We start from the raw sequence: 23,346 nt of genomic DNA, 5'->3' as shown, positions 1-23,346 counted from the left end.
GTAACACCTAAAACATGTTACATTGCAATAAAACCTGTAAACATATCTCTTGCAATGTTCATAAATAAACAAATAATTCTTAAAAAGTATATATTAAAAACCTATACATTAAAACTTATAACTACTATTTATATATATGTGTATATAAAAAACATATATAACACAGTCAGAATAAAACACTACAAGCAAAATGTCAGCTAATCAGCACATAAACATTTACATATCCACACTATAAACTATTTCAAGATATTTTCCTATACTATTTTTATTTGATATTAATGTTCCTTCTTTTCTTGAGAGCTGGTTTTATTGAAGCTCTCTCATTTAGGCCAGATCCCCTGTCTGCCCTCAGCCTCGTAATCCATTTACTTTCCCTATCTTCTGTGTGGTTCCTAATGTCACCACCTCTACTACATGGTTTAATTTGTTCTAAAACCCTAAACAGGAAAGTATGTGCATTCCCTAGTTCAACTACGTGTTTGGCCAATGCGTTATTTATATTTCCTTTTCTCATGTGGTATGTATGTTCACGTATCCTATCCTTAAGTTGACGATTAGTCTTGCCCACATAGAACGCATTGCATAGCTGGCAGACTGCCAGATATACAATGTTCATACTAGTACATGTCGCATCCACTTGGGTCTTAAACTGTGTATGGGAGTCAGGATGTATAAATAATGTTCCACTATCAATGTAAGCACATTGATTACAATGCCTACATGCCTTAGTGAAACAGGATTCAGTCTTCCTCTCATCCTTCTTTGAATAACATAAAAGTCTCTTCAAATTTAGTTTATTCCTATATAAAAAGCTGGGCTCACTCCCTACCACCTGTCTAATCCCATCATCTGTGCATAGTATAGACCAATGTTTATTAAAAATATCCTTGAGATTCCTATTGTCACTAGTGTATGGTAGCGAAATCCTAACTGCATTATTGATAGTTCGTTTACTCTCATCTAATATAGGTCTGGGTCCATAATACGGTGCTGCTCTGTTTGACCTGAGCTCCTGCATATCACTAAACTGTCTCTCAATCTCTTTATTGCTGTAACCTCTATCCATTAGTCTCTCTCTCAAGTCATGTATACCTATATCAAAGCCTTCCTCAGTGGCATTGAGTCTCGAGACACGCATGCCTTGTCCTCTAATAATATTATTAAATATGTGACTGGGATGCATGCTATATCTCGATAGTATAGTGTTCCGATGGCATGGTTTCCGATATACCCCTGTATTCAACAATCCATTGTCTAGTTTTTCAATAAATAAGTCTAGAAAATCTAGTCTATGAGTTGAATGACTCATTGTAAACACCAAATAATCGGTCAAACCATTAATCATTCCATGAAACTCTTGTAATGACTTGACATCCCCTCTCCATAACATAAACACATCATCTACAAACCGTTTGTAAAATATTACAGATTGTATGAATTCATTAGTCATAAAAAGTACTTCGTTCTCCAACTGTGCTAAGAACATATTGGCATAGCTGTTTGCACATGGCGTACCCATGGCAACTCCAGCTTGTTGTTTGTATATCAACTCATTAAACATAAAAACATTGTTCTCAAGTACGATGTTTAAAAAATGTACCAATAGTTCTATATTACTTGGTGTAAACGTACTATGTTCCAATAAATACTTCCTAATGTATGTGATGCCCAATTCATTAGGTAATATGGTAAACAGTGATTGAATGTCAAACGTAACTAATATCAACTCATCACTATTTATCCCACTTGCCATACAATCATAAAGCTCAAGTAAGAACTGCTTCGAGTCCCTAAGTATAGTAGAGTTCCTATTCAACACTGGACGTAGATGTTTCTCTATATATACAGATATATGTTCAGTGACCCAACCCTGTCCTGATACCACTGGTCTCATGGGTGGGTCACTGATACTTTTATGTATCTTTGGAAAGCCTTGTATCACAGGGACTAATGGATTCAGAATTGAGAGATACTCAAACAGACCTTTATCAATGGTGCCACCATTGAACATATCAAGTAGTTCATTCCCTATTTCCAATATAATTCTTCTCACTATAGTTGGATTAATTCTTAGGTAAAATTCATCACTTAGTAGTCTCATCATGGCTGTATGGTAGCACATAGTGTCCATCACCACTACCTGACCTCCCTTATCTGCTGGTCTAACTGTAACTTCCCTATTTAACTGCAAATCACATAGACTCGCTCTCTCTTTCCTGCTAAGGTTATCCTTATTCCTATTATTAGGCTTCCTACTGAAATATTTATGCAACTCATCTTCAGTCAATTTCAGGTAAGCCTCAACCAGTGGGTGGTTCACCGGTATATAATTACTCAATCTCTTGAATGCTAATGATGTCTCAATGCCATTCTCATTATCTGTAGTGTTACCCTGAAACATTAATTTAAGCATCAAATTCCGACAAAACATCTTTGTATCTAACACTGTATCCACTAGGTTACTGCAGCCACTGGGAATGAAATTTAACCCTTTCTCCAATAAATTCATTTCAGACTGTGTTAGTTTATGTTTGGATATGTTACAAATTAATGAATTATCTTTATACGTATTGTCATTCATCATATCCATCACATTCATTGTCCTAATTTGTTCCTCCACATTTTCTTTATCGTGTGTTGTGGATAGAACTCCTCTGAGGCTTTCCTTTTTTGCCTCCCTCTGCTTAGGGACCGCATTTTTGAGTGTTTGGAAGCACTCCATCTATCCAAGGCTCATCTTGTTATTTTTACTTTCGTTCAGTTTACCGTGCCTTGGTGGAAGCGGATCGACCAGTAAGTTAACTGACTGAATCTCCTACGAATTGTATTTTGCAATATATACAAGAGCTATATATAGAACATGGATAAAGCGATGAGCAGCGTCGATATAGAGCTTGATTATGAGCCCCGGGGTGTAGACCCGGGCTCATCAGCTCTATTGGCAAAGAGATTCGAGCAGCAGTTGCAGTGTTCTAGGGTTGCATCCTGGCAACTAGATAATCCGTCGCATAGTAATGATGAAAACGCGCCTATCGTAGATCTGGAGAAGCTACAGCGCATGTTAGACAAGCTGGAAAGGGATTTCGGACGCCTGAAAAGATTACAAACGCAACGAATGCACTTCCAATATTGCTTGGAACAAAGAATAGTGCCGAGGGGGCTTCGAGTTTTTAATATGCCGAATCAGGGAGACCAACATCCTGAGTTATTGAAGAAATGGCAGATGATCAACTTGGAGGTTAGCAGGCAGTATATGCAACTGCTAGTGGACTATTTCTTGCCGGAGGAGGGTGAGCTAACCAGGAGTATTAAACAGCAAAGGTTGGACATTTTTTCATCTTACTCAGAAGCTTTAGTCATGCCTCTGTTTGAGAGCTTGCTAGACGGCGTTTCGGCGCTCGAACGCAAGCTTCTACAGCAGAAGCAAAATAAAATAAGACGTGACCATAAAGATTTTACAATGGGTCACGTCTTCGTATGGCCTAGATATGGCGAAAGTAACATAAATGGTGTTACAGAGAATGATAATGCATTATATAATAATGTGAACAGCAATAGAACTGCTAATGATAATGCATTGTGTAATGATGTTAACAGCAATAGAACTGCTAATATTAGTGATACAAACAATACCACTGAGCAAGGTATGAGATCCAACTCTAATGTACTAGGTGTTTCTGTAAGACATGAGAATAGACGAGGATCGGGTGGCAGTATCAGTCAAGTTTTAAGTGAGTCATCAGATAGTTTATCGAATAGAGCAGTGGGTGACTCTATAGACACAGATGACGTTATTAGTATCATACATGCAGATGGAGATACAGTGAATAATAAGAACACAACAACGAAGGACACTACATTAGATAGCCCCACACATGTGAATTTATATCCTCAGGTGGAGGTTAGGAATAAACCTGTGATACAAAATGATAGGGTCGTTAGACCCAAGATTAATAGTAAGAATATGAGTGTGGCAGAATCAGTACATGGAGTAATTCCTTTTCCATTACCCGTAAGGAAGGACAAGGGTTTGAGAAGAGGGCGGTCCCTAAGCAGAGGGAGGCAAAAAAGGAAAGCCTCAGAGGAGTTCTATCCACAACACACGATAAAGAAAATGTGGAGGAACAAATTAGGACAATGAATGTGATGGATATGATGAATGACAATACGTATAAAGATAATTCATTAATTTGTAACATATCCAAACATAAACTAACACAGTCTGAAATGAATTTATTGAAGAAAGGGTTAAATTTCATTCCCAGTGGCTGCAGTAACCTAGTGGATACAGTGTTAGATACAAAGATGTTTTGTCGGAATTTGATGCTTAAATTAATGTTTCAGGGTAACACTACAGATAATGAGATTGGCATTGAGACATCATTAGCATTCAAGTGATTGAGTAATTATATACCGGTGAACCATCCACTGGTTGAGGCTTACCTGAAATTGACTGAAGATGAGTTGCATAAATATTTCAGTAGGAAGCCTAATAATAGGAATAAGGATAACCTTAACAGGAAAGAGAGAGCGAGTCTACGTGATTTGCAGTTAAATAAGGAAGTTACAGTTAGACCAGCAGATAAGGGAGGTCAGGTAGTGGTGATGGACACTATGTGTTACCATACAGCCATGATGAGACTAAGTGATGAATTTTACCTAAGAATTAATCCAACTATAGTGAGAAGAATTATATTGGAAATAGGGAATGAACTACTTGATATGTTCAATGGTGGCACCATTGATAAAGGTCTGTTTGAGTATCTCTCAATTCCGAATCCGTTAGTCCCTGTGATACAAGGCTTTCCAAAGATACATAAAAGTATCAGTGACCCACCCATGAGACCAGTGGTATCAGGACAGGGTTGGGTCACTGAACATATATCTGTATATATAGAGAAACATCTACGTCCAGTGTTGAATAGGAACTCGACTATACTTAGGGACTCGAAGCAGTTCTTACTTGAGCTTTATGATTGTATGGCAAGTGGGATAAATAGTGATGAGTTGATATTAGTTACGTTTGACATTCAATCACTGTTTACCATATTACCTAATGAATTGGGCATCACATACATTAGGAAGTATTTATTGGAACATAGTACGTTTACACCAAGTAATATAGAACTATTGGTACATTTTTTAAACATCGTACTTGAGAACAATGTTTTTATGTTTAATGAGTTGATATACAAACAACAAGCTGGAGTTGCCATGGGTACGCCATGTGCAAACAGCTATGCCAATATGTTCTTAGCACAGTGGGAGAACGAAGTACTTTTTATGACTAATGAATTCATACAATCTGTAATATTTTACAAACGGTTTGTAGATGATGTGTTTATGTTATGGAGAGGGGATGTCAAGTCATTACAAGAGTTTCATGGAATGATTAATGGTTTGACCGATTATTTGGTGTTTACAATGAGTCATTCAACTCATAGACTAGATTTTCTAGACTTATTTATTGAAAAACTAGACAATGGATTGTTGAATACAGGGGTATATCGGAAACCATGCCATCGGAACACTATACTATCGAGATATAGCATGCATCCCAGTCACATATTTAATAATATTATTAGAGGACAAGGCATGCGTGTCTCCAGACTCAATGCCACTGAGGAAGGCTTTGATATAGGTATACATGACTTGAGAGAGAGACTAATGGATAGAGGTTACAGCAATAAAGAGATTGAGAGACAGTTTAGTGATATGCAGGAGCTCAGGTCAAACAGAGCAGCACCGTATTATGGACCCAGACCTATATTAGATGAGAGTAAACGAACTATCAATAATGCAGTTAGGATTTCGCTACCATACACTAGTGACAATAGGAATCTCAAGGATATTTTTAATAAACATTGGTCTATACTATGCACAGATGATGGGATTAGACAGGTGGTAGGGAGTGAGCCCAGCTTTTTATATAGGAATAAACTAAATTTGAAGAGACTTTTATGTTATTCAAAGAAGGATGAGAGGAAGACTGAATCCTGTTTCACTAAGGCATGTAGGCATTGTAATCAATGTGCTTACATTGATAGTGGAACATTATTTATACATCCTAACTCCCATACACAGTTTAAGACCCAAGTGGATGCGACATGTACCAGTATGAACATTGTATATCTGGCAGTCTGCCAGGTATGCAATGCGTTCTATGTGGGCAAGACTAATCGTCAACTTAAGGATAGGATACGTGAACATACATACCACATGAGAAAAGGAAATGTAAATAACGCATTGGCCAAACACGTAGTTGAATTAGGGAATGCACATACTTTCCTGTTTAGGGTTTTAGAACAAATTAAACCATGTATTAGAGGTGGTGACATTAGGAACCACACAGAAGATAGGGAAAGTAAATGGATTACGAGGCTGAGGGCAGACAGGGGATCTGGCCTAAATGAGAGAGCTTCAATAAAACCAGCTCTCAAGAAAAGAAGGAACATTAATATCAAATAAAAATAGCATAGGAAAATATCTTGAAAAAGTTTATAGTGTGGATATGTAAATTTTTATGTGCTGATTAGCTGACATTTTGCTTGTAGTGTTTTATTCTGACTGTGTTATATATGTTCTTTATATACACATACATATAAATAGTAGTTATAAGTTTCAATGTATAGGTTTTTAATATATACTTTTTAAGAATTATTTGTCTATTTATGAACATTGCAAGAGATATGTTTACAGGTTTTATTGCAATGTAACATGTTTTAGGTGTTACATGAACCATATCAATGCTTTTATTGAGGTATGTAACTTTAATAATTAATTGATTTTACTGATGCAAGTGTATATATATAGAGGCAGCATGGGAAGCAGCAATTGATCTGAAGAAGCTCATTTCGTGAGTGAAAGCGCTCATCAGCTGCAGCATTACATGTTTTATGATTGTCGTTGTTGTCGTTGTTGGAATTGTGGATTAAACCCTTTATGTTTATTAAGGAGTTCTGACTGATTGATCCGCTGTGCTTTCTCACTGAATATTTACTTTGGTTTACATGTTACTGCATTTTTGAGTGTTTGGAAGCACTCCATCTATCCAAGGCTCATCTTGTTATTTTTACTTTCATAATAAATATATTGTCAAGGTAAAGTGTGTAGAAGGTCAATCTCTCCATGTAATGGGGATTCTTAAATATAATCTCCATCTCCCAGTATCCCATCACTTAATTAGCTAGCCTTGCTCCACAAGGGGACCCCATAGCTACCTCTATTTTTGGAGATAATACTCCCTGTTAAAAGTAAAATAGTTGTTTGTTAGTATTATATTAAGAAGTTCTTCCACCAGGGAAATTTCAGAAAGACTTGCCCCTCTTAATTTGAGCATTAAACCTACCCATTCTACTCCCTCCTGATGGGGTATTGAAATATAAAGATCATTGACATCTATTGTTATGAAATTATTGTCAACGTCAAAATCTAAATTGTTAATTTTTTATAAGAATGACCAAGAATCTTTACAGATTGTTCATACTTGAGATATTTCTGCAAAATTGTTTCCACAACTTTTGCACAGGGGTATGTAATAGAACCTCAGGCATCTATGAGAGGTCTCATTAGTGGATTTATAAGATTTTTATGTACCTTTGGGATGCCAAACAAAGTTGGTATTCTTGGATGTAACATTGTCATATAGTTAAATAATTCCACATTGATCTTGGCTTCTATAAACAAGTAATTTAAGTAGCCCTTAATATGGTTATATGCTGCATTTAACTCATTAAGAGAAACTTGATCATAAGCCTCACTCTATAACACTCCTTTCTTCCATTGGACATAATAATCTTGATTGAAAATAGCCAAACCACCCCCTTTGTCAGGTTTAGTAACCCTGACCTTAGCAAATCTTAGTTGGTTCAATGCTTGCCATTCCTCAAAGCTTACATTTTTACTTTTTGACACATTACCATGCATATTAAAAGAATTGGACTTATTATTGATATTATTACAGATGTTGAGATGTTTGAGTCTCCTGCAGCTGTGCCACATGTAAAGATACTGTAAAGATACTGTCATTTCCATAAAATAAGTTTTAGCTATCATAGCATGGATGTCTTCTTTATTTCTAGAAACAAGAATGTGTTTTAACATGGTGGAAATTCCAGTCATTGTGAAATTCAGTGTTCAGTAATTCCAATGGCTGCAACCCATCAGAGCTGATCAAATGATGCTTCATGTTGGAACATCCAGTTGCAGATCCATTGTAAATGCTCTTTCACATTTATATATGCACAAATATCTAGAAACAGCTGAAGGGCTAAATGAATAAGAGGGGTATCTGTTCAAAGGGACAAAATTAAAGCATACATATCTGAGCTTGGATTCATTCTAAGCCCAGGGTAGTGAGTTTAGGAATTAAGTTGCAGCCATTCGCCTCCAGGCTCCGCCTCCACCCCCATCTTACCTTGCTGCTACTTCTGCTGACATCTCACTCATGTGTCATACTCCAAAATGTTGTTTTCCAAATGTTTTTATTCTTTTTTCTTTATACACTGGACTCCGTGACAGTGATCCCAAAGTTCATACGACTTGCTCTTTTTTCACTTCTGTTTGACATCATTGTCCTGCACCATACAGGTGTGACAATATTAGCTTCAGTTAGAAGGTCATCTAAATGAACAGGGTAATGGAATTCAATGTGCTTTGTAAGAATCATTCTAATTATACCTTTGGGCTGTGTTGAGGATAACAAGGCACAGCCATCAAAGGGTGCTATGTGTAATTCTTTCTTTTTTCAATGCTTTTACTTTATTAGTGATACTTTACATTAGCTTAATAGATGTTGCTATGACCAGGGCACCATAGCATGACATTACAACTTGGCACTTATGGTCCAAAGTCCTTCTTTATAAAGCACCTGGTATAGACGCTGTAAACCTTTGGTATTGTGTTTCTTTGCACTGCTTATATTAATTATTCAAAGATGTGGCTCAATATCTTATATTAATTATTCAAAGATGGGGTTCAAGATCTGCATGAGTTTTCTCTAATTGTTTATGTATGTGTGCATGATTACATCATGAAAGACAGAAAACTCAAAAGAGAGAATCACAAATGGTAGAATAAAAAAGAATCATAAAATACTGAATGATTAATGAGTGAATCACAAAACACTGAATATTTCTCTCCCACTAAAAAAAGCCCCATATCAGTAAACTCCAGCTACAAAACTGGGATTAAATATTGTCATGGTAGTGATACTTTTAAGGAAAGGTAGGGTTTATATTATGGTTAGGATTAATGCACATGAATAAGCTGATCAGAGAGGTTTACCAATATTCTAAATGACCAAGCTCCTGTAAGCAGAAAAAAGGTTAATATGAATCCAGCACTATGGCAATCTAAAAATTTGGGACAACAAATAAGTGCTCAGATAGATACCCTGGAAATCATGGCACATTAACAAATCCCATGAAAATCTAGAACAGTTGAGACAGTCAATAAATAAGACAAAACAAAGTATTAAGCAGAAGAAAAAATACCAATACTGCAATTTACAACAGACACACCATCCTAATCCCAAGCAATTCTGGTCATTAGTTTAAAGCTTATTGAACATAGGATGCAACCCACAGCTCAATCCCTCCCTGGCCATACTTGGATTTCTTCTGTTCAACATTTTCCTGAACAACCAATATACCACTGCCAAGCATGTTACACTTATACAATATCTACAGCCTTCAACCTACAAACACTATAAGACTATAAAAAATTACATTCACAACTTCTACTTAATCCTAAACAACTAACTGCTGATTCTTACCCCAAACATTATCTCAAAGTAAAACACATCAGAATCACCCCAAATAACACAATGATCAAACAAGTACCCAACACTAAACTTTTAGGTGTCATTATTGACAATAACATAAAATTCAACCAATGTTTCTTAACTGTTATTAAAAAAATCAAAATCTAGGCCTACTATACAGGACATACTCCTTTCTTATAGACAGAACTACAGAAACAATCGCAAAACCGTACCTATTCCCAATTCTATTATGCATCTCCCGACTCTTTGCTATTCCTCAAACACCCATTCAATCTACATTGGAACAATGGTATAATAAGATTGCCTGCTTTGCTGACAACTGCCAATCCAAACTCATCACTGCTCTGTGCTTATAAAACTTAACTGGGTAGAATTTGTACATCATCTCTACTTTACTCAGCTATAAACAGTCTATATTCTAATATACTATCCTGATAAGTATCCTGCTCTGAAAGACGTGCTCCAACAATACTCCCAACTAAAGTTATTCATTCCAAACATAAACTAATTCTGCATGTATCAAAAGCCCAAAACTCAGCAGGAGACAATTTATACTCAAACTCTATTTCTAAACTGTGGAACCCAGTGATAAAAATCTTGGCTCTAGGTGACTGTCACTGTTGAAGTGACATTATGACCCCATATGCAAAAATAGGAAAACAGGGTTGAAGATGGATAAATATCCTACCACAGCTTCTCCAACATCTTGAAAATCAGAAAGTTTTCAAAACACCCCGTTTGTTGATCCAAACTGCTTTACATAAGATTTTGTAAATTTTACTTTACGTAAGATTTTGTGTGTAAAAATACATTTTAGAATGTACATGCTGTTTATCAGTTTGCATGTCTTTAATCCTATTACATGCAATGTATCTATAAAATGGTTTCCTGTTATGTTCAATATTGTTAAATGCATTTTCTTCAAATGTTTCTTGGTATTGTTTCATACTATGTTTAATTCATCTGTCTAGCTTATTTCAGTTTTAACAGTTATAGTTTGACCTATTTTCTATTTTTCTATTTCTTATAGCTTTGTCTTTAATCTTAATCAATTTTTTGTTCTTATGGAAATATATCTTCCTGAACTTGTGTGCTTAAAGCCTGATGTTAAACATGTTTTTTTTTTACTTTTTTATTATATTTTTTTTTGCCTTTAAATTAATTTCTTTCAAAACTTGCCAAATTCTTTCCACAGTTTCTCTCCAATTAGTTTTACAGAGTGACTGTTTTGCTTCCATAGATTCTGTTATTAACCTTCTGTGCTCTGGTTTAGATTTCAGTTTGGCAGAATTTCTAGTAGCAATTTGACATTTCTAACTGTATGATCATTCCATATCAGCAGTGGTAAAAATGATATGAAGCAACAGTCATTTCCTCAGGAACACAAACCATGTCTAGTATATTCTACTCCATGCCAAGGTTTTTTACAATCTGAAACAATTGTTGTTCCTGAACATATATTGTAAATAATTTCCTTACTTATGTTGTTGAATCAATATTATTCCAGCCCATTTCTGGTAAATGCAAGTTTCCAGCAACTATTATCCCCCAGCCGCAGATCATCAGCACTTGAACTTGGTGGTCTATACACTCCAGCAATTGTTTTTTCCAGGGATGTCTTTATTTATACAGTTACATAATCTACAGTATTGGCGTTATCATTGAACATGTAGTAATATCAGGTCTCATAACAATCTTTAATCCCTGTCATAACATTTCCACCTGATTTTATGTCAGAATGTCTGGTACAGTGGACATATTTATACCCTGACAGAACTGGTTTCCAGACATTGTTCTTTAACCATGTTTCAAAAACAATAACAGACTCAATCTTGAGGGAATGTAGCAAATTTGTCACTAAAATGTATTACTAATGCTCCTAGCATTAACAGCCATCAGAGATACATCAAATGTTGATATCTATAAACTGTAAAATTTCTGAGCTTGCAAAAATCTTCACCTGTGTTAGTCAAATATTGCAATATACTTACTACAAAAAAATCTTCCCTTGTATTGTATTGACAAGTGCATGCCATCCTGTCTAATATATGTGCCCAAATTTAGCCTTCAATGCTCTATACACTTCCTGTTTTAAAGTAGGTGATTACCCATAACATTTTTTCATTCACACAGACCTGACTCTTCTTTCTATATTTTATTAGTCAAAAATATGTCCTAACACCTGTGCCAACTATACTGTCTAAGAGAGTCCTTAAAGGTGAGATCATTTCTACCAACATGAATAAAAGCATCTCCAGACTTACTTACATTAAGGCATTCTAAGGCCTTTCGAACATCCTGTATTTTTGCAACTGGCAAGTATAACACTATTCGATGTTCATTATCTTCTCTGCAAAGGTAGGTATCATTTACTCTAATAGTTGAATCTCAGATTACTAGTATATAATTTCTGACCAGATCTGAAGAATTGTTGACTTCTAGTTCAGTAATATCTGCTCTATCATTTGCTACAATGGTATAATCTTCATCGCCATTTTTCTTATTAATGTCACTGTTTTCATTGCTTATTGCATTTGCAAGCATACAATTCTCATCCAGCTGTCTTTGTACTTCTACATCTTAAGCCAAGTTGTCAGTTTTGGTCTTTCTCATGTTTTTCTTACAGTAATGTTCATCAGTCCTTCCAAGTTCAGTTTTTATTTTTGGCTTTTTACCTGCCTCTTTCTTCTTTTGTCTACCTACTCGTTGGGAAAATGATGCTATTTTCTATAGATTGAATATATTCTGATTGAACAATGTTGTCATTCCTCTAATCAGTGTGTTACCCAACAAAGCAGTGCTTTTTTAGTATATATATTCTTGGCATTATAAACAATCAATTTATTTTTCTTCCTAGCTATTTCTTGTGAACATATTGCTTTCTTTTTGTTTTGTTTTTTTCTACATGCTCTGAATCTTAAGATTGTTGCATACTTGTATCCTGAGTTCCAAAGTTGTCCTCAATAGTATGATATTTAATAGGGGTTGAGTGATCTTTTTGATAATGGATGCTTCCTTTCCTAAATGTTTTCTATTTGTACTTTGCCTAATATTATTTAGCTCATCAGCCCAGTCATTAATATCTGCAACAATAATTTTCCAAACTGTACCAATTTCACAAGTGCAATCATCATCAGTAAGTTCAGATTTACTACAAATAATAGTAAGCAAATCATTCAGCTTTTGACAAGGGGAATACAAGCCACCAATGTTAGCAGGTGTTAATTTTAAATGTACATAGCATTTAGCACACTATGCAAGATACTTGTGCTTTAGCAAATCATTAAGAGCATATTCATTTAAGGAATCCATTTTCAGCTACAAATGAATAAAGAATTCTGATAGAAAAGACCAATCACAATCAGTTACCACAGAATTCAAAGAAATTTTAACTCAACTTCTATAAGGAAATCACACAAAACAATGTTTATTTAGTTATTTATTTCATTTGTCAACCGGGTAGTACCCAACTAGGCCAGTAACCCATTTTCAGTGGAGACCTGAGGAGAAAAGCTCCAAGGAAGATTACAATAGTTTTTACATGTGACATATGACCATTACAATGATTAAAGTTCATAAAGTAATATACAAGAAATACAATTGCAATAATATGATCTGGGAGTAAGAAGGCTTAAATAGCCAGGAGATATTGAGAAAGGGTGGTGTAAAGAAAGGAGTTTGACATTTATCGGTTAAAGTATTTAGCCTGGGTGAGAATAGGAGCAAAGTTTAGGTTTAGAGAAATATTCCTTTAGGGTGTGTTTAAATGTAAGTGTATCATTGATGGACAGAATATGTTGTGGCAGAGAGTTCCATTGTTTGGCAATGATATGTGAGAATAGAGAGATGCCATAAGAATGTTGGGCTTTATTAACTTTTAACAATATTTTGTCAGCAGACCTAAGGGGATGTTAGGCTACTATAGGGATGGAGAAGATCTGATAATGCTGGGCAGTTGTCAGGTTTGTATAAGATTGTATGAGCAGTTAGTAGCTGATTCAGGGTAAGAAGATGCGGCAGCTCTAACCAATTTAGCTGAAGAAGTGCAGTACAATGGTGAGATCTTTGAGACTGATTAGTAGCAAATTTGGAAATTTTGTTATAGCAGCATTCAAGACTATTTAGGTCAGATTTGCAAAGACTGGTGAATATTTGAGAGCAGTATAGAAGGGAAGATTATAGATGGGTTCGAGCTGTTGCGAGTCTGGCATGGTCAGTGAAGTATGTTTTTGCCCTATAGCATGAACCCAGTTTGATATGAACCTTTTTAATAGTTAGAACAAGATGCTTGTCAAACATAAGTCCACTATCAATTGTGACACCGAGAAGTTTTGTATGTTCTACGGACTCTATTATAGTGCTATTGGCAGAGGAGATATAGATATGAGGTAGATTATTAGAGGTTGGGGTATGATGGAAGACCATAAGCTTGTTTTTTGGGGGGTTAAGTATAGGTTGATGGAGTGTTAGGTAATTTTCAATGTTGTAGAGGGCTACTTGAATTTTTTCTTGGAGTTCTTTGATAGTAGGGATGGAGCAGATTAGGGAAGCATCATCAGCATATTGTACAATTGAGGCTGGGTAAGCTGCGGTGTGAAGGTCATTAGTAAAAAATTGTGAATAGAAGTGGGCCGTGGACTGAACCTTGTGGGACTCCAAAACTTATAGGGAGCTGGATAGAGAGTTTATTGTCCCATAAAGTGGCTTGTTTTCTGTCAGACAGGTAGCTATGAAACCATTTTAGGACTTCAGGGCTAGAGTGGTAGATGGCTAGTTTGTTAAGAAGTATTTGATGTGATATAGTGTCAAATGCTTTTAACATGTCTCGGAAGGTAGCAGACACTAGTTAGTGTTTGTTTTTAAGTTGATATACAGTATCAGTAAAGCTGATTAGTGCTGTACTGGTACTATTCCTGGACCAGAAGCCATGTTGTGTATTAGATAATAGATTATTTGACACAAAATTGTCTAAGATCTGTTTGTATATATATTTTTCTAAGATTTTGGCAAGTGAAGACAGAATGGCTATGGGTCTATAGTTGGATATGTTAGTAGAGGATCCCGCCTTTATATAAGGGTATTATGTGAGATATTTTCCAGAGGAGTGGTACATACTGTTCAGACATAGAGCGGTTGATGACAATAGATATAGGGTAATCTATGGAAGAAGCAGCTAGTTGAAGAATATCACCAGGTACCTGGTCAGCAGCTAGTGTGCAAGGTTTTAATTTGGAAATAAGAATTTTAATATAGCTTGTTTGGATTAATTTGAGATGGAGAAAGGTAGTATTTCTGTCAGGAGTTTGGGGTATGATGAGGGGTATTAGATGTGGTGTTGAGAAGAGAGGTTATTGAGGTAATAAAGTGGAAGTTAAATTGTGAGGCTATGCACTCATTTTGGTTGGTCAGAGTTGGGACTGGGGTAGTGGGTTTCCCTGGGTTGAGAAAGAGATTAATTGTTTGCCAGAATCTTTTTGTCTTATTCTTGTATTTTATCTGATTTACTTGAAAGTAGGTTATTTTGTCCTGTTTAATTAGTTTTTTTAGTTTGATTCCTAAGTCGCTGATAGGTACTGAGGTTCTCTTTACTTCTACTACTTTGATAGAGAGACCAGGCTCTATCTCTTTTTTAGTAGATGAAGCTGTTTGGATTTGGTGCAAATTTTTCTAATTGCAGCTAGATCATTAAGTATTTGTAGGAAAGAGGTATTGAAATACTCAACTGCTCTGTCAAGTGGAAGAGTTTTCAAATGTGTCCAATCATATTGTAGAAGTCGAGAGTTAAATATTGATGGAGAGAAATATTTTTTATTGCGAATATAGCAAAATTAAATATCACAGGAATTGTGTAAATGTTTTCTAATCAAGTAGGTAGGGAAATGATTGGTTAGTGTGTCTGGGAGACACCCATCATCATGTGTAATATTGGACTTTTTAGTTAAAATCCAGTCAAGAATGGATTGTTTCTTGGAGTGTATGTCAATGTGTGTGGGATGGTTAATTCTTTGACAGAAATTGTAAAGGTTAACAAAACTTGTTATATGAAATATAAAATATAAAATATGCAACTAAGTAATAAAGTAAGTACACTGAGCTAACTTTATACAAGAGGAAGTAATTCATAAAGTTGTCACTCTGAGCTACTGTACCAGTTATGCCAATCACACCATCGCTCACAGTTGCACTTCTTTACAAAATTCAGAGGAAAATATAAAATATAAATCTAACTAAATCTCCTCTTACTAAGCAGTTGCATATTAAATCACAGACCAACACAGAATTGTTTCAGATAAACTCTAAATTATCCTGTCTACAGTTTCTGTGAATTTGTAACTGACTAGGCATTTTGGGATGGCTAGAGTTTGCCTGTCAACAATCTATGCCTTTCTAACTACAAACAATGAAAATAAGAGATAAAAAATTAAATATAAATAAAAATAAATCTTCTTTAAGAAGTTGCACAATCAATCACAAACCAACACTGCTTTGGTTAAAATAAGCTCTCTTTTTATTGATTGCCAGTGAAATGGCACACTATTTTGTGTTTCAATCAATTTCATTGGTGATCAAAAGTAATAAACTAGTATGAATATGTAAGTGCTACAGGAGGTACCCGGAAGGTAATATCAGCAGTGGGGGTGCAGGATGGCTAGGCAGGATATGATGTAGCACAGTTGGGAAACGTAACTTGGCAGGGTGTTAGAACTTAGGAGTAGGGTAGGTAGCAAGTCCTGTAAGTTCTCAACTGATAGGCAGGTAGTCAGGTTAAGGAGAAGTGCAGCTGTCTTCATAAACATTGATCTGAAGCAATATTGCAGAAGTCAAGGCGTCTAAGAGAATCACTAGAGTGAACTCTTGAGGAAAAACCAGAAGAAGAGGAGAGAAAAAGTGTGTGCTACTGTCAGGAGTGGAGTTCCTTGAGTGAGGGAGTGGACTGGGATGGAAACCAAATTTCCTGCAAGAGTAGTGAGGAGAGGGAAGTACATTTGATTATTTCATATGAAGGGCTGATCACAGACATCTTTTCTAGATTATTGAATTCTTTGGAGCCAATTTGGTAAATATTCTTTTTGCTACATCCACTTCCTAAGCAAAATCATTTCTGTTTATTTGCTATCTTTATTCTAGTGTTGCTTGCCAGAAAAAGGGATGAGACTATTGATTTATTTATGTATTTATTGCTTTTGTTTGCTGGGAAAGTCCGACTGGGCACAGGTCCCATTTTCAGCAGAAGCCTGGGGAGAAATACTCCATTTTACAGAATAAGTACAAAGCAGTTATACAAGCAATGATATGACAGTTAATAAAAAATAATAAATGTACATACTCAGAATAGTAATGATATGGTAGTTAATGAAAACATGACAGTTAAAAGAAGAATACAGTAAAATATTAGTTAATATCAAGCTTATAAGATTCTAGTTATTTTCCAGTGGAATCATCCATAAATAGATATTGAGTAGAGAGCAATTAGTAATTATAGGATGAAGATGGTTACAAATTATGAAGGAGTATTGAGGAGATAAGAATGTTTGGTAAGTGCCATTACCTTGTCTTCATTTGAGTTTTCATGTAGACATTAAACTAGGCACATCAGAAATTACAGCTGCCACACTGGAAGTATTACATATACAAGAGCTGTTGTTTTAAGAAAAACATCCTGTTTGTGAATGGAGAGATCTGCTCAGAGACTATTTATCTGAATTAGTCTGCTTGATTTTAGCAACTATCAGGGGAAGAATTCTTGCCCATTTGCAGGACTGTCATTTCTTGCTTTTGTTGACTGGCAGCTAGTACTCCTGCAACAGAAAATAAAATAAAACTGTTTTGTTACCTGTTCATTTTACTGCAAGAACGAGAGATGGCAAAATATTTGGATACCTGTTGCTATTGCTGCAAAGAGAGAGAGAGAGAGAGAAAGAGACATCTTGTTGCCTCATCCTACTGCCTCAAATGACAGAGAAAAAGAGAAAGATAATTAATTGATTTGTAATTGTGAATCTTGCCTGTTCATGTCGCTACCAAAAGCAAAGGTACTGTTGCCAAAAGACTGGACAACAGAATTGTGATTAGTGGTGGCATTTCCCTGTTACAGAGATTGTTAGTTAGAAAACAAGGGTAAAAGAAATGAAACATTTGTTTTTTTCATTTTGCTTTGTATTGTAAAGATTTTCATTTTGTTGATTTTAAAAAAAATTATGAGTCCCACCTGCTGCAATATGGACTAGTATTATTTTATTTAGTAGTCAATTGAAATGTCAGGACCACCTAAAGTGAGTCCTGAAATATAGAGACTGAATGGTAGTAAGATTGGACTTACAAATACTAAGTCCGAGATTCCATTTCTTATGCATATTCCTTTTTCTCCAATTTATGCCAATCTATGTATATTTATAAGTTTGGGGTGTGTGAGAAGACCCCCCTGTCTTAAGGACATAACAATTTTTAAGATTCGCTCTTCTCCTGGTTTTGTTTTTTTATTTTCCCACAACAAACTGCATCCTGCAGACAAGACCAAGTACATCCAACTGCTTACAATAAATAAATATATATAGGGATGATCAAAACACCTGAACATCCACATCAATAATCTCAAGTACATGAGGTCAACAATGCAAATGACAGTCCACTATGAATGCATGCAAAGAGAAATTTCCATTGTTAATGGAGCCACGTATGCTGATCCAGAAGATATAGCAAATCAAATGGCAGATAAATTCAGCTCCAACTTTACCCCTGTCTTCCCCCAGCCTCCCCTCAAGAAACATCATCAAATATAATTCTGCCTACTATCACTAGGGAACACTTCCTCAATGCTGTCTCTCTAAGGTGAAGAACACTGAATCAGTGGGCCCTGAAAATATCCCAGGCCACTGTCTAAAATGAAACATGATCTATCAGGCCCACTAAAATTTGTATTTAACTATAACCTCAAAACAGGCTTTGTACCTCATGAATGGAAAACAGCAGTCATCATCCTTCAGCACAAAGTTGGGCCATCTACAGACCCTGGAAACTACAGAACAATTAGTCCTTAAAGAAGTCAATGCTTTGTTCAGTAGTATTAGTAAAAACATGTTTATTGAATGGGCATTTGGAGATAATGTAAAAAGAAAGTAATTAAAGGGAGGTTAAAGAGCAGTGGATTACCAACCAAAGTGAAAAATAGTCATGGATAATAAGCTGGAATTTATTCCTGGTAGAAGCAGTCCAGAGGAAGTTACTATCAGAGACTGTTTACCAACAATACATGTGAACTAAAGGTAATGGTTGTGTATTTTAATTAAATCTACAAGGCCTTATGTTGTTTAGAAAAACCTACCTTGTCTGCACTTAAGTATAACAAACTTCACTATTTTTATAAAGCCTGGTTTTCCCAGCTGCATTAATCTTCATCACACACACACACACACACACACACACACACACACACACACACACACACACACACACACATACATCTACTTATATATTCACGTATGTAGTTTGGAACAATGGCAGTGTTTAGTACTGCCTTGTCGTAGCACTTCTTGGTTCCCCATTTTACTTTTTGTCAGTAGTACCTTCTATATGGAATCTGTATATCCTCCCCGCTTCATGGTTTCTTGCTTGGTGAGCCAGTTTTCCCTAACATCCTAAGCATATGACATAGGAGAACTGGAGAACCTACATATTACATGCATGTATATATGTGTATCTTTGTGTGTGTGTGTGTGTGTGTGTGTGTGTGTGTGTGTGTGTGTGTGTGTGTGTGTGTGTTTGAGTGATTATGTATCTTAACAGCAGAGTGGCATCCTCTCAAGGATTACGTTCACTGTCTTTTACCCAGTGAGTGCTCTGATAAGCTCCAGCTCCACTGTGACTTTAGTAAGATAAAGCAAGTATCAGAGAATGAATGTACAACTATGTGAATGAATGATTGAATGAATGAATGAATGAATGAATGAATGAATGAATGAATGAATGACAATACTGTTGGTAAAGTGCACTTTATGAATCACATTGCCTCTCCATTAATAGCACTGAACAAAACCAAACAGTGTAAGAGATTTTTTTTTGGCTGATTTGCACACCATACAATAAGTTTCCTGAATTTTATCAAATATTTTTACACATTTTATATGAATACAACTCATGTGTGGATTAATAACAGTGGCATAACTGACTGGAGTAATCAGCCATCTTGGATAGTCTGCTTGAAGTAGTTCAGTTAAGAAGCATAAAGTTGTTTCCTTGTTGTGTAGCTATAATGAATAAATACACATGCTTGGGTTCAGAGTATCAGAGACATGCTTTTTCATGCATTTATTGTTAGATGAGACAGTGAATGTCTTACCTCAAAGTACTTCAAATATACTATTATCCTTGGGGAATGGTGTGAAATCTTTATACAACTGGAACAATTTGTGAATAGAATCATTATTCTAATTGTGCTAAGCAGTTCTTTCTTGGATGCTCTTTCCCACCATCTGGACAGAATTCATAGTAGTATCACTTCTTGCATGAAGGCTGATCTGCCATAAGGCAGTGTCAGTAATACCAACGTTTTTCAAAGGACAGTTGCACCTTGATGATGACTGATATCTCTGCATAAATGTATTTTCATTTAAAATGTCAGACCAGCAAATTGTATCAAAACATTTGCATATATTCAAATTATATAGGATGTAAACATATATAGTGATATAGGGCTGCAAATGTATTCCATGTAGTCTCTAGTAAATGTCTTTTCAACCCACTTAAGCACCCATGGTTAGCTCATAAATGTCAGAAACCCAGAACTTTCAGGACTGAGGTCTTGGCATTCCATGCCTTATTAGGCAACTGTCCTGATCCACTTTTGCTGACTTAAATTTAACTGTGATTATTGAAACAATGTGATTTATTCTGATGGGTGTTATGTTACAATGCTATGTAGATAGATGGAAAGGAATAAAGCAAGTATGACTTAATTGTATTTGAGATTTAAACCAAGCTGTCACCTGATGAGTTAGCAAGTGAATGCTTTTGAACCAGATGTACTTATTACAAGCTAGTAGGGTTAATGTTTTTGATGTGCTACAAAGCAGACAAGGATTCACATATCACATGTTGCGATAAGAAGCTTGGTGTTACATGAGCAACAGGCCTCAGATTCGCAATGTGTCTGTGACAACAGGCATTTCCCATAGGATTCATTCAGTTATATTAAAATGTCAACATGCCTACTGAGACTTTGCTTTCAGCAAGCATTCATTCATAAGTTTTATTCAAGATATGCTATTCTTGTGATTGTATAAAATTCTTCTCCTGCTTTTCCTGAATCGTAAAATAGAACAGAAAACAACTAAGACAGTTTTTAGGGTAATTTTTTAAATACTGCTTTCACTGACAATAGAAGTTCCATGTTTAGCAGAAAGAGCAAAGTGCCTACAATGCATTAAAGACAGAATTTAGCCCCCTACTGGCTGGAGGTCTTCTTAGCAGAAAAAAAGGTAAGATACACTGATGGGCTACTAACAAGTGACAGGCAGGAAGTCTGACTCTGACATCACTGTAAAAAAGGAATGTTATGGCTATAACAGGAAGTTTGTAGAATCCAAAACAAATGAGCCTGAGAAGAAGGAGAAGTGCAATATTCCCAAACCCAACTTCCTTCTGAAGTCTATCTGGAACAGGTGAGAACCCTATCAAGCTAGCCTTAAGACAAAAACACAACTCAATGAACTTATGAGGGAGGCTCTTCACTGCCAGTAAGAGGATCAGAAATACCCATGGCTGCTTCTGGGAGGTTCAATTCCTGATTAGCATGTTCACGTGTGGTGGGATCTCCTGGCAACATATAAGGAGCATCTGTACTCCCCTGAACTTAATTGTAGAAGAATTATGAACAGAGAAGTTGTGTGCAGCTCTATGCAGCACAATCAGGTGGTAAGCACAAGCCCTACACATTGAATTCTTTGCAGTATTTCTTGTACTGTGACTCTTTTATAATTTGAGAATATTTAATGGTAATATAATTGTTTTAGCATCAGTGACGCTTATTAGGTTGTCACAATTTTGCCATTTTATTGCATTTAATAGAAGAATAGTATGGCACGGTTGCACTGTGTTTCCTTGAGTAGTCTCTCATATAACAGAAAGTAATGCACAGCCATTAATCACCCCATGCAAAGCTTTAGTATATAACAAAAAATAATGCACAGCCATTAATCACCCCATGCAAGGCTTTCGCATATAATAGAAAGTAATGCACAGCCATTAATCATCTCATGCAAAGCTTTCATTTCCACTGCCTATAACTGTACAGGCAGAAGTACTGCAGGTATTTCATGACCTCTTCATTTCAGACAATGTTAATGATAGATTTTGAAAACAGTTGAGAATAAATTGCACATTACTCACAATGAAGCCATATGGGGAGCTGTAAATATGTCAACTTGCTCTATGTAAGTTACCAGTATCAGAAGACATTTGAAAGCAGTTATCTTCCTTACTAGGAGGTTCTCAAAGACCTATCCAAAAGAACTATCTGCAAGATAGAACATAAATTTAGAGACATAGCCCTATAAATCCACCCTCATAGATACAGATTTGCCTAAAACTTTACTTTCAATGGGTTCATGGATCACTATCAGTCACTTTTTTTTGCTTCTTACCTAATACTGAGATGGTGATTATAATGGTCATGAATGACCTCCTTATGGATTCGTATCAGCATTTCTGTTAGACTGTGGTGGTGGTGCTGCGGTAGCATTGTCACCTCACAGTAAGACATTGTCCTGTTCGATTCTCAGCTAGAGTGTCTTCTGTGTGGAGACATGCGTGAATGGGCGTACCTTCGTTGAAGGTTGTGCATCAGGGCTGGCAACTCGGCATGTAAAAATCTACTGCCAATCATTAGCGGATCGGAGTTCCGCTGTGGCAACCCCTAACTGGGAAAAGCTGAAAGACACATCACAACATTACTGCTGCTTGATCACTCTTTGAGAAAGGTTCCAGATACTGGAATCCATCTTCCCCCCAAAATGTGAAGCAGTCTCAGATTATAATTACTTCAGAAAATAGCTTAAGAAGCACCCACAATAATTTTGTGGCTGCAAGTGCTTGGATATGGGATAAAAATACCTAATTATCCTTCCTCTATCCACTAAAAATGTGCTCATCCATATATGTTTTTAAATCAAACAAGAAGCATAAGCAACAAGATTATATTTCATTACTGTAAATATTTATGTAAATAATGTACATACAGTAGAAATATCTATTTTAGAGCCGTACAATTGGTAGAGTGTGTTAAATATGTTCAGAGCAGATGGGTAAACCTTTGTTATAGGGCTGAAAGTGTTTTACATCACTCTAACATTACATGCAGATTAATACCTGTACAAGATCTACATTGATTTCATTCCAAATTATGTACTATATACTGTACTTGCTCCCTACAGGGTTATTGTAACCCTAAGTCAAACATCTTGGACTATATACTTTCAAATGCACTAATATACAGTTACATATTTGCTATTTAATGTATTGTATTGAATATATACTCAGTAAAGTACTGATTTTATGTGGAATTGCTT

Source organism: Protopterus annectens, chromosome 12.part0 (genome assembly GCF_019279795.1).
Source record: "Protopterus annectens isolate FY-2018-M chromosome 12.part0, PAN1.0, whole genome shotgun sequence".
In the NCBI taxonomy this organism is placed as follows: Eukaryota; Metazoa; Chordata; order Ceratodontiformes; family Protopteridae; genus Protopterus; species Protopterus annectens.
This window is presented reverse-complemented; position numbering follows the sequence as displayed.